A 12637-nucleotide genomic window follows, 5' to 3' on the forward strand; every position below is an offset into this window, starting at 1 on the left:
TGATACACTTCTGTCTCTTGGCTTGTCTCTGTCTACATGCAGCACCTTGGAAAGGCAGAATGGCCAAACTTTCCCAAAATGCACAGAAACGCCGTGGGAGAAGAGTAGAGCTGGGGAGTGAAAAATCATCACAGACTTGTGTTTCCTCCAGTTCAGTAGTGATCACAGACTTTGCCGTGGTAAATCTCCCATTTCTTTCACCGAGTAAGGTGTGGCAGGTGGGAGTAGGCCCTGTGTAAGAAGTAACTCCTTCCCCTTTATTTGTGGGAAATTATTTTAATTTTCTCTGCAAACCAGGGCTGAATTGTTTAGTAGTGTATGTGTGTTTTTTCTGAATACCTATTCAAATAATCTTTTTGTGAGTTCAGACACCTATTAATTTTTTATTACTCCAGGTTCTTCCAGGAAGCAAAATTTACGTCTTTCCCATACAGAGCTCCTCTGTGTTCATTTTGTGAGGAAGGCAAATCATACCTCCAGTAAAGAAAGAAAAGCTTTCCATTGCACCTACTTCCACTTTAAAAGTTCTGCCTATAAAATAGGCCCATGATCAGTGTCTCAGCCCTAAATATAAGTAAAAGACCAGATGCAAAATAATTTTACCTACCAAGAGCAACTTAAAAAAATTATATTATTTTCAGTTGAAAGGCTCAGTGTGAGAATATCTTTATCTCTAGAGATGAGGGGCTTTTTTCCTTTTCTTTTGATGTTGTGCCTATAATAAGACTGTAGCTGCCAGTTTAAAATTGAGTTCGTTTTCACCATTTATTCTGCAGGGCACTCAGGTCCCAGTTCTGCCGCCAAAGTCTGGCTGGAAACAGCAAAATATGAAGCAAGATTGCCACCTCCTGGTTGGAAACTGAGCTAAATTGGATGCATTGCAATAAGGGATATTTTTGTTAAACAGATTTTAGATGACAATATTAATGCCTACTTTTCTGATTCTGTGCCAGCTGACTGCATGGCAAGTCAAAGACTGAGTTCCCACATTATGACGAGTCTGTGATACCAAAGGAGAGGAGAATCAGGGAAACCACTACCATCACTACGAGGATGTTTATCACTTTTAGTCATCTCTGTGGCCCCTTTCAAGCCCTAGAATCCAGGGGGGCATACATAATAAAAAAAATAAAGGTATTAAATAATTATAGCTCCAGGAAATGCAACCAGTTAGAGCTATCTTTGCCACCTTAAAAATGGAAAAACAATTGTAGTACCTGCTTGTTCCTGTGGGGATAAGAAAGGGGAAATATTTCATATTTGACCTCTTTAAACTATCTCTTGGAAAAACTTGGATGTTTACCAGTAACACTTTTTTTTCAGAATTTCTTGTAATTCTTCAACTTAAGCAATGAAGCTAGCAAATGTTGTTTCAAGCACTGTGATAATATCTCTATTCAATGTACGACTGTATGGGTAAACACTTGCAGTCCTACTCAGCTCCAAACTGAGAGTGACTTCTTTGAAAAGTAGGAACAGCAGTATCAGAATTGAACCACTTCACCAGTGAAACAAACAATGTTACATTTACCTTCTACTGCAGATACTGGTTTTAAAGACATATATTTAACAGTTGGCATAAGTTAGCCTGAAGAAAGAGGTACTACAGACCTTATGACACAGTATTTTATAAACAAATTACATCCCTAACGATTTTAAAGGGAGTATTTTTCAAAACTGCCTGGCTGGGACCACTGTGGGTGGAGAGCCCTGCCACGGATCCCCTGTCTTGGCAGGTGCCTTTGCCTTGGCCACGTGCATGGGTGACAGTGGCCAGTCCTCTTCCCAGCTGCCAAGTTATGCTTGTGCTGTTTTTTGGCTACTGGTTCTTTCTGTCTGATCTGTCCCTCAGGACATTAATAACAGAGAATAGCAACGTTTGTCTCTTTGCACAGTTTGCATTAAAACATAATTTAGTCCTCTTGCTCTGCTGTGTTGAAGGGCCACACTCGCTGTCAGCTCTTTCTGCCATCCAAATGCTGCCTGGAGTGGCACTTTTGCTATACCATGATAATTAAAAATTATTTATGAAATTGCTTTCCTGACCTTTTTTCAGCTGTAAGGGAAGAGCAGACAGACTGTATAGAAGTTGTATAGACATACATCCAAACTAAGGATAAACCCAGTTATCCAAAATGTATGAGAAATGTGTAAATGCTCTCTCATCCAAACAAAACTAGGTAAACTCCTTTTACTAACCTCTGAATATGTTAGTACATTTTATTTAATTTTTACGCCATGCATTTAGTGCACAAGTACAAATAATTATATATGGCTGTAGGTTACAATACCTCTTCTCAGGTGAATAGAACTCACATCTACTACATACAGCCTACTGAAATTCTCTTACGTTGTTATCAGGAAATAAGGAAAAGCCACAGAAGAAAACCTACTCATGAAAGAAAACTTTTCAGTGTGTATTTTGTTAATGGAGTCCAGAAAACCAAGGTAGAAATAGTACTGAGGGTGCTAATTACTTATTATTACTACTTATTATTGCTTATTGATGAAACAGAAATAAAGAAAATTCCTAGGCTTTTAAAAACTGGACCCTTCCAGTGCTCAAAGGTGACTCAGGTTTTGTCCAGCATTTTTTCTGAAAATTGAAATAGTGTCCTGCAGTGCACATAATGTGGAAGATCCCAGGTAACATGGTGTCTGAAAGTACCCTCGGTGTTGAGGAGTTGGGCATAATATTCTAAAATATGTTTAAACTGATGCATGTTGGAGACTGTTAATGCTCTTGGGTGGTTTGTGTGACAGGGACATCCAGTCGCACTGTGTCTGCAAGGTCTCAGTTGCGGGGTTAACCGCACGCTCATTGCAGTACAGAGTCCTGGTGGTTGTGTGCAGCTACAGCAGGACAAGGCTCACAGCCACTATTTCCTTCCCCAAGTTGGGTAAATAGCTGAAGCGTAGATGTGTTTGCTGTTATTTATCTGCTGGGAGTTGGACTGAACCAACTGACTCGTTTAGTGGAGGTCATTACAAGCACTTTGCAGCTGTCTCAGTCACATTGCTGAAAGGAAGACTGTAGACTCTCAGCCATGAAGCACTTGCAAAGTAATGCATTAACTCCTATTAAATTCAGTGCTTGTTCTTCCTGTTTCAGGATTTGCTTGATGAACCAGCAAAATGAAAGTGTATGCCTGGAAACAGACCTATAGCACTAAGCATTGCTGCTGAAAATTTGAGGAGAGCTGCCAACTAATTAACAAATCCAAGCAGCTTAACTTTCCTGCTGAGTTACAGCTGCCTAGGGACTATTGAAGGAGTTGGTTGAGAGCACAGTAGTGCTCTGTGCCTTTTTCTGAACTTCTGATATGTGAGCAAGTGACAAACTGAAAGAAGAAAAACATTCAAATAAATACTTTTAAAGGACCTCAGGAATTACTCAGAAGCACACATTCCTGTGAACAGTAACATATGATTTTAAAAAAATGCCCTGCATGGAAACACTAGAAATAGGCTTGATGCAGAAGGGTTGTTTTAGCAGGGATTTTCATCCCTCATATTTATGATTCTGACAGCTTCTAAGAGTCAGATTTATCCCATCTCCTATTTCATCACCTGAGATCCAGATTTTCAGAAGCAGTCAAACTAATAAGTGCATTTGAAAACATAATTCTAAAGGGCTCTTGGTCATTTGGAAACCTGCTACATGATTTATTCTCTGAGTGAGGCTGGAGTTTGTCCTGTGGGAAGTCTGGAACTTCCACATGTGAATGGTTCTCTCTCTTATGTGACGCACCAATTAGATATGAATTGTGGCCTTCATAAGCCCTTGCAAGAGCTTGTATACCTCTCCCCTGGGTACCTGTCAGACCTACCCTGGCATCCTGGTTTCTCCTTTCTAGGTCTCACCTACAGCGGCGTCTGCCATTAGCTCTGTTTCATAGCTAGACCACAGACCACTTAAAAACTGCTGCTCATGCGTGTAGATCCTTTCTCCTGTGGAATTGGAAAGGAGCTTTATGGCAGAACCTGTCCATGACCTTTACAGCAAGGAAAAGACTCCCAAGGGGAGCGGGCGCTGTCCTTTCATGGGCAACCACTGGGTCTTCACTTTGACAGAGCAGTGTCACAGCTATTTCTTATTTTGGCTTTACTTTGCTTTTCCTCTCCATGGACTGGTACTGGACAGAGACCATGGTGGCTCCCAGCTGAACCCACCATGTCCACAGCCTGTGGAGAGAAAAGCTGTAGGGGTCTCCAGGAAAAGTAATCCACCAAGGGTGCTGGAGAAACAGTATAGGTATGCAGCAGGGACTGCTGCTTTCCTTTGCTATCACAGCAAAATCAGCTTTTGCTTTCCATCTTTCTCTTTGTAATTAGCCTTGTGAATAGTTGACTTACTGACCAAAACAGTGTTAGAAATCAGCCCAGGTTTTGGGGGATTTAACTGCTTCTTCAGTCTCTACATGGTTTTGTAAGAAACCCTTGGGTTTCTGCCATCCTTGATAATGAACAGTCCTCAGCAGGGCATTGTGTCTCATTTTATTAGCATTTCAGTTTAAGAAAAGTCAGAGTCTAACTTCAATTCCCCTCATTTTCACATTGTTTTCTCAATGAAGATCAGTGAACCTACTACATGGGCTATTAGTTTAAGTTTTAGGAATCAATAACTAAATGGAGACAAACAAAATAAGTGCTATTATTATTATTATTATTATTATTATTATTATTATTATTATTTATTATTCAGGCTCCTTAATGGAACGTTTAGAAATGTCAAACTTCAGACACAAATTAGTTGTTTCTTTCTCCCCCCATGCTAGATCTTTCAGTCTGTGTGCTTATATCACCATTCAGAATATTATGAATATAAAGTAATATATTTACGTGCTGCATTTTGGGACTTTAATTTCTCTTTGAAAAATGGTTTTCTTGCTTAACATGACAAAACATTAAGTTAAACCCAGAAGAGCACTTAAAGAAGGCTTTAAAACATAACAGTGCTTTTTAGACAGACAGCAGCAACAGCTAGAGGAGAAAATACTGATGAACTTTAAATTCATTAGCGAAGGACTGCTGGACTCGTAGTGCCACCTAGTGAATAAGGAAGAGTTAGCCACTTTATACAATCCTCTACTAAATGAATTTAGTTTCTCATCTATATCATAAAGTGTGAAAGAGCAGGTTTTAGACTAAATATATTTTCCTTGGTTTTCATGCCTGGAATGCTTCGACATTAAATAACAGACTGTATTTAGGGTTATGTGTAAAAGCTTTTCTATTTGGCAGAGTATCGCCACAAGGTGATATATGTCACATCATGGACTTTTTTTTCCCATATGTAGTTTCCCATAAAGCTTGTGCAAGTTATTTTTTGTGACGTCTTTGAAAAGTTTCCGATTCTGTGTCTGTATAAACTTGTTTTATGCTTAATCCTGATCACAGGGGTAGCGTGTGTGTTTAATGGTGTTCCTGAGCAACATTTTCACTGGTGGAGTTTAAGGATATGACAACAGGAAATCAAGATCAGATGGCCTGTTTTTCTGCTTATTTGGTTGGATTTTTTTTATGTGTGGGTTTGTTCGTGTTTTGTGGGTTTTTTTAATAAAAAGGAATTCTCAGATCTCAGATTTTGATTTGTGATATTAATCCATATCTGCTATCTATCATCTCCATGGTGACCTGGGGGACTGGTTTCTGCCTGATAGTATGACTTTGCACAGAGACATATGCTGTAAATGTTAAGTCTTACACACAGAGAGAAGATAGATATACAATACTCAGTGTTTTGCCTTTCTTATATATCACAACTTGGGTGAATGCAAACAGGTTTTTAAAGGTATTTGCTTTAAAATATGCACACAAAAAAGGTAGCAATTCAAGTAACATGGAAGGAAAACAAGAAAAAATATTACCTCTATTTGGCAGAAGTGGGTTTTGTACAATTTTAAAATTTATTTATTTAAGCCATCTGAAACACACATTTGAGATTGAAATAGTTACTGGAAACAAGAACACTTGCCATCAATAACATTGATGTGTCACAGCATATGCTACCTGCTTTGAAGTATTTGTCTTTTGCAAGGAGAGAGACTCTTAAAGAAGAATTCTTTTTTTTTTTTTTTTTGTAGTTTTAATCCAGTTGTTTGAATTATTTAGGAAAAAAGTCTTTATTTCTTTCTTGCAGTTTTTTGTCGATTTTGGTATTAAATTCTGTTATTTTCCTTCTTATACCATTGTCCATATGCTAGAAGTTCTCTGCCATTAGTTGAGTGCAAGTAAAAGCCCCCTTGTGGCTGGGCACATGACGACTGGACCCTGTTGTTGGATAGCTCTGATTTTGTTTTATGTTATTGTTGGTTTTTTTTCCCCTCACCTGCTCTGAATCAATTCCTTTGATTAGTTTTACTGGGATGTCAAGGTTTGTGATTGCTCTGCTTAGCAGTTCTTTTTCAGCCAGAAGTAATGTAGCAGACTCTATCCCAAGTGTCTCAAAAGCACTTCCAGATTGGATGAACCTCTTTTCGAGTGGGGACATGGAGAACTGTTGGAGAAAGGAAATGCAATTAGGGAAACATCAGCACAAGCACTTAGATATGAGTCTTCAGGAAAACCAACCAACAACGGATACACAGTCTATTGCTGACCTCCAAGGTCAAAACATGGCACATTTAAGAGAAAAATGCTTTGGTGACTAATGGAGCCGTTGCAGTAACATCCTTTCCCAGCCCAGAATAGCAGTCATTTCAGCTTCATCAGAAAACTGCCTCTGAATTGTATCACAGCCTGAATAACTAACCCTTTCAAAGAAGAAACAAATTCTAAAGCATTCAAAAGGATCTCTAATCTTTTATCTTTATCTTGTGGGTGAAAGAGTGTGTTCACGCTGGGCATGCTGTGGATACAGATGCAATAGGCATGCTGGTAGGTATTTTTTTCCAAGGAGGCCGTTCTGCTTAATGCACTCAATCTTATTCATATGAGGTTAAATTTCAGATACAAAACTAAAAAATGGGAATTTAGAGATCGAGTGGCTTGTTACCCTAATAATAACTCCCTTGTGAATAATATACATTTGTTTTGATATTGGAATCTTTCATCTTACATGACATAATCATAACACTGACTAGTCTCACTTACTAATATATTTTATGAGAGTGCCCATTTTATAATTTTTCCTCTTCAGTGTGTGCATGTTTACGGTGTAATAGGAAGACGGTGGGTTTAAAACCTTAAGATTTAGCCAAGCCCCACACAGCCACTCAGTCACTCCCCCACCAGCAGGGCTGGGGAGGTAATTGGAAGGGAAAAGCTGGAAAATTCGTGGGTTGAGATAAACACAGTTTAACAGGGAAAGCCAAAACTGTTCATGCAAGCAAATAAAAACAAAGAATTAATTCACTGCTTCCCATGAGCAAGCAGGTGTTCATCCATCTCCAGGAAAGCAGGGCCCCATTGTGTGGAATGGTGACTTGGGGAGACAAATGTCATCATTCCAAACCTCTCTTCCTCCTTCTTCCCCTCACTTTATATACTGAGCATCATGCCATGTGATCTGGAATATCCCTTTGTTTAGTTTGAGTCACCTGTTCCTGCTGTGTCTCCTCCCAACCTCCCATACACCTCTAACTCCCTTGCCACTGTGGCAGTAGAAAAAGCAGAAAAAGCCTTGGCTCTGTGTAATCACTGCTCAGTATTATCAACTCTGTGTTCAGCACAAATCCAAAACACAGCCCCATACCAGACACTGTGAAGAAACTTAATTCTACCTCAGCTGAAACCAGCATAAATGCTTTGCTAGAATCTGGGGTTCTTGTCCCCAGACAATGCCAGGGAAAAAAACCAAAGTAGCAAATGATGAGAATAACAAGCTGGGGAAAGGTTTTGACATCCCATGTTTACAGGCACGGCACAGAACAGGCAGATCCAGTGGGATGGAAATAGGTGTGGGAACACACAGCTCAGACACTCAGAGAGGCCACGTTTGTTTGGCTGCAGGGTCAGAAAAAAGACATTTACATGCCCTTTGGTCAGTCAAACCAATGGCCTTCCAGGTGGTGTTGTGTCAATGACAATTTCCCAGAGCTGGGGATAGAATCTTGTGTTACATCCCTGTCTTAAATACCCCTTATATGCCTTTTTCCTAACCGAAGATAAGTAGTGTTTGAGCAACTTCTCATCATGGCTGCATAGAGAAGACATTGCTTGGTGAGTACCAGCCCCTTCATGATTCTCCTATAGTAGTGACATTTTTTTCTTCCCCTTCTTGCTAGCCTGGGTCCATCCTGAAGGAACAGGTTCACTCACTGGGACTGCAGGTTGGCTTTTAACATTGGCCTGCAAAAAGTCCACTTCACTCCAATATAAATAAATAAATAAATAAATAAAGTTAACTTAATATGGTTGAAGTGCTCTACTGTGTTTTGCCAGTTCTGCTATTTTTGGTGCTATCAGCAGCTTCAGAGGCACTTTAGCTTTCTGAGCACTCTTGACTTCTATTTGGTTAGCTGCATGTGGGCTGTCTTTTTGGAAGACAGAGGAAAAAGATTGTCAATAAGCTTTCAAGGCCATTTAATTTTTATCCTTTCCAGCTGAGATAGCTATCTTTGGTCTTAAATGACTGTAGTCAGATGGTGATGAGGGACTGAAGTCATTCTTTGCTATGAAAAATATACTGGGGGTCATGTATGTTCATCACTGGTTTCCAGCTACTGTAGGCAGCTTGCTTCAGTACTCTTCAGAGTGTCAAAATCAGAAGCCTAGATTTTTAAATGCAATGCAGATGAATATAGATATTGACTATGCATAGCTGCAAACAATCACTTGTGCTGAAGTGACTCCAGGGAAAATTCATCTTGCTTCCTTAGCTTTGATTTGTATGCCAGCTAGAGCCAAAATTTCTGTGTGACTTTATATGCAGTCTGTGTTTCTATTCTGAGTGAAGCTACAGAATTATGTTTTTGTAGTAGTGTATTTACTTGTTTGCTCTGCTGAAGCTGGTGCTAATGATGGAAGGATTTATAGTTTAGACTGACTTTTCTGAGCTGCTCTTATCAAGCAATGCTTATGCTTTGGCATCCAGTAAGTGCTTTCATACTTACAAAAGTAAGTGCTTTTGTAATAATTCTCAGTTACTCTTGCTGAGAGACTCTCAAGAGATATTTCTACTGGACCAGGATTTGCAGAGAGATGCTGGGAACTTTAGCCACTAGCTGGCTAGCTGATGCCGTGTCCCTGTGGATGTCATGTCTGTGCATGCCTACAGCAGCTGATGTTTGAAAGATAACTCCTTTTCCTCTGCTTTGTATGTTAGAGTAGAAAATTCTGCAAGACTCTATGCTCAGTTTTATCAACATATCCTTTCATTTTGTTCTAGCAGCTCGTTTTTGTTGTTATTTGTATTAGTTTTCCAACTGGAACATGTTTTTTTATTCTGATGCAAAATACCTATTCAGTTATGGATGTGTTATTACTATGGTCCCTAATATGGGGAAACCATATCTCAGAGGCTTTATTTATAATCACTGCTTTCTGAAGGTAACTCGCAGCCTTAGGCTTGAAACTTTACTATCCAATGATGTGCTAATGGGTGGAGTTGTACTTTTGGAAAGCTTTCCTTCTGCTGCAGAATAATTAAAAAAGAATGCCTGTTTGAGATGTTTACTGGCTGAAAAAGATGACTTGGGTACTAGAAAAAGTACCTTGAAATTGAAGTCATCCTTTCACATATCTCATAAGCTCTTGCAGGCTAATATAAAAATGCATCTAATTCCAATCTAATCTTGCCTCATTGAGGGCTGGCATGGGGAAAGAAAGAAAAAGTTACCCATGGAGCAAAGAAGAAAATTTATGGCTTCAGCTGACAGAGGCTTGTCACCGTAGGCTGACTTCAAAGTGCACTAATACTCTGCAGAGATCAGTAAACATGATTAATATATAGTCTGTGGGATATTATTTTCTCTGTGTGTGAAGTTACATAAAAATAAATACAACTTTTATATTTAATGTCTAATGTATTCCATCTGAGGGAGTGTGTATCAATATGTTCCTATTAAGGGACAGATTAGGGACAAAATGCTTAGTAGTAACTTACTCTGCAAATAGGGCAATAGCACTGTTTTAATGAGAAAATAGTTAGCATATGAGTTTAAATTTCCTTTATCAATATACTTAGAAAAGCAGCAGTGTGCTCCTACAGATTTTCTCCTATGTGCCCTACCTATTGATCTCCCTTAGCAGGCAGCCTGGGGAACCATGTAGCTCTGATACTAATTTCTATTCTGTGGTGGGTCTGCTTATGTGGTCTGTGCTACTCATGCCAGTGTGGCTTTACTGGAAATTCCTTCCCAGAAGCCACTCTTCCTTTGTGCATCTTAATTTAGCTTTATGGGTGATACATCTTCTCGTCAGCAGACGCTGTGAGCCTAGAGCAGTGCGCTGGTGGGTCTTGTGTCTCATTTGGTAATCATGCTCTAATTCAGGTGTCCTGAGTCATTTCTTCATCTCCCTTTGCTTTCTTTAAATGTCAACATTTCTGGGATTTGTGAATTTGTATTTTGTATACTTTGAAGAATCTCCTTTGGCTATCTGTAGGGTAGTTAAATTCCAGTCCTTTTTTCATCTAGCTAAGAGTATCTGTTCTGTTCTCACTGGTCTTTCAGCTGGTACAGCTGCCTGTAAGTGGCCATGTAATTTTCCTACAGTTCTCTTATTTCTTTTTAAAATGGGGGCGGGGGAATGTATGTTTAATGTTTTTTCTTTCTTCCTGCATTTCTCCTTGAAATTATTTGTACCAAAGCTATATGCTGGTTAATTGTAAAGTTTCCCTGTTCCTCCTTTTCTCTGCAGTTACTGAACAGTTGGCAGCCAGCTGCAGCTTAAAAGGAGAATTTTGAGGGCGTTTGTGATTTTCTGCTGGCATTGGGGCCAGCTCTGCCTGCAGCCCCACTTGGGTTTGCTAGGCTTTGTGCAACATGTATGTACTCTCTGTGCCCTTGCTGCTGTAATTCCTGTGAGCCTGGAGAACACAACCTTTTCCTACCGTTATGTAAGCACCTTGGCCAACCTGTCAGCTGTTCTTTCATCCATAGGCACTGCCTACCATGGCCTGTCAGTGAATGCAGTGAAGGGTGCCTTATTTTTCTTCATTGAACTTACTACTCCTTTGTAAAGAGCTGTTATTAAATGTAAGACATTAACTTGTGAAAACTAAACAGAAATTCTGTGAATTCCACCCGGAAGTACACAAAATGCTTGCATGCAGTGTGCAAAGAATTGCTCAGTTATAGAGTAGGGATTATCCCTTTCTTCTCAAAAGGCAAGGTAAATTTCCATCCTTTCTAACAGGAATGTGGCACAAATAATGTTTATAACAGCAATACAGACAAAACATTTTGAGATGTAAGTCTACTGCCATGGGTCCAAGAGAAGTCAAGCAGGTGGATTTTATGATGGCTTCAGTTTGTTCTTCACCTGTACACTACTCTGTCAGGGCAGTTGGTCAGGGCAGCAAGACTGGGATGTGGCCCTCTGTTGTAACATCCTGCCATTCCAGAAGAGGTACTACTCTCTGAACTTCACTGGTCCACTTAGAGGTGGCCCATGGGTATCCTGGATGTTGGAGCTCTCCCATTCTGGCTTTCATGCTAACATTGCCAAGGGAAATCATCCAGGGTTATGTTTCTGGAGGAAGTCCCTTCTTCGTTAGACTAAAGAGTGGGATTGCTGTGGATCATGGCTTTCTTGCAAGATGGAGAGAAATTAATTAGGGTGTTTCCAATGCTGTGGAGTTACCAGTAATTGCGAGGATTTAATTGGTGCTTGTGAGGTGTTATGTTGGGATTTTTATTTCTGATCCATGACATGAAGTGAGAATAATAAAAGCAGTAAACATTTGCAAGGATTTGGGTTTACTACAGTTGATTTCATTTTAAGTCAATTACTGAAATTTGTAACTACAAATTTTAAATGTATTTTTATTGTCCTGTAATTTGACCATGGATCAGAAGAATGGAACCCTATTATACCGTGTTGGCACCGGAAATTTGTTTAAGACCCATTCAGTCTGCTGAAATCTTATAACAGTTAGGTGCTTAACTCAATGGCAAAAGACAATTAACCCAGAAACTTCTTTATGCAACCTTTCCAATGTTGCCTTGCTTGTGCAAACAGTCATGAACATCAGGCTTTGACTAAATATACTGTGTAAACAGAATGTGCAGAAAGTGAATACATGAGGTTTCTGATGGGGGACAGTGAACCCTGGGATGGACATATTCATCCTATTCATGTTCCATCAAAACCAAAACAATTAGGCATACAGTATTTGTGCAGTGAATAGCTACTTTTCAATGGAATGGCTGCTTGTTCAATGGAATTCTCTTGAGAATGGGGGTTGGTCTCTTCTCCCAGGCAACTATCAGTAAGACAAGAGGGCATGGTCTTAAGCTCTGCCAGGGGAGGCTTAAGTTAGATATTAGGAAGAAATTTTTTACAGAAAGGGTAATCAGGCATTGGAATGGGCTGCCCAGGGAAGTGGTGGATTCTCTGTCCCTGGAGGTTTTTAAGATGAGACTGGATGTGGCCCTTAGTGCCATGGTCTAGTAACCACGGTGGTAGTGGATCAAGGGTTGGACTTGATGATCTCGGAGGTCCCTTCCAACCCAGCTGATTCTATGATTCT

The sequence above is a fragment of the Lepidothrix coronata genome, unplaced genomic scaffold (genome assembly GCF_001604755.1).
Source record: "Lepidothrix coronata isolate B3197 unplaced genomic scaffold, Lepidothrix_coronata-1.0 Scaffold273, whole genome shotgun sequence".
In the NCBI taxonomy this organism is placed as follows: Eukaryota; Metazoa; Chordata; class Aves; order Passeriformes; family Pipridae; genus Lepidothrix; species Lepidothrix coronata.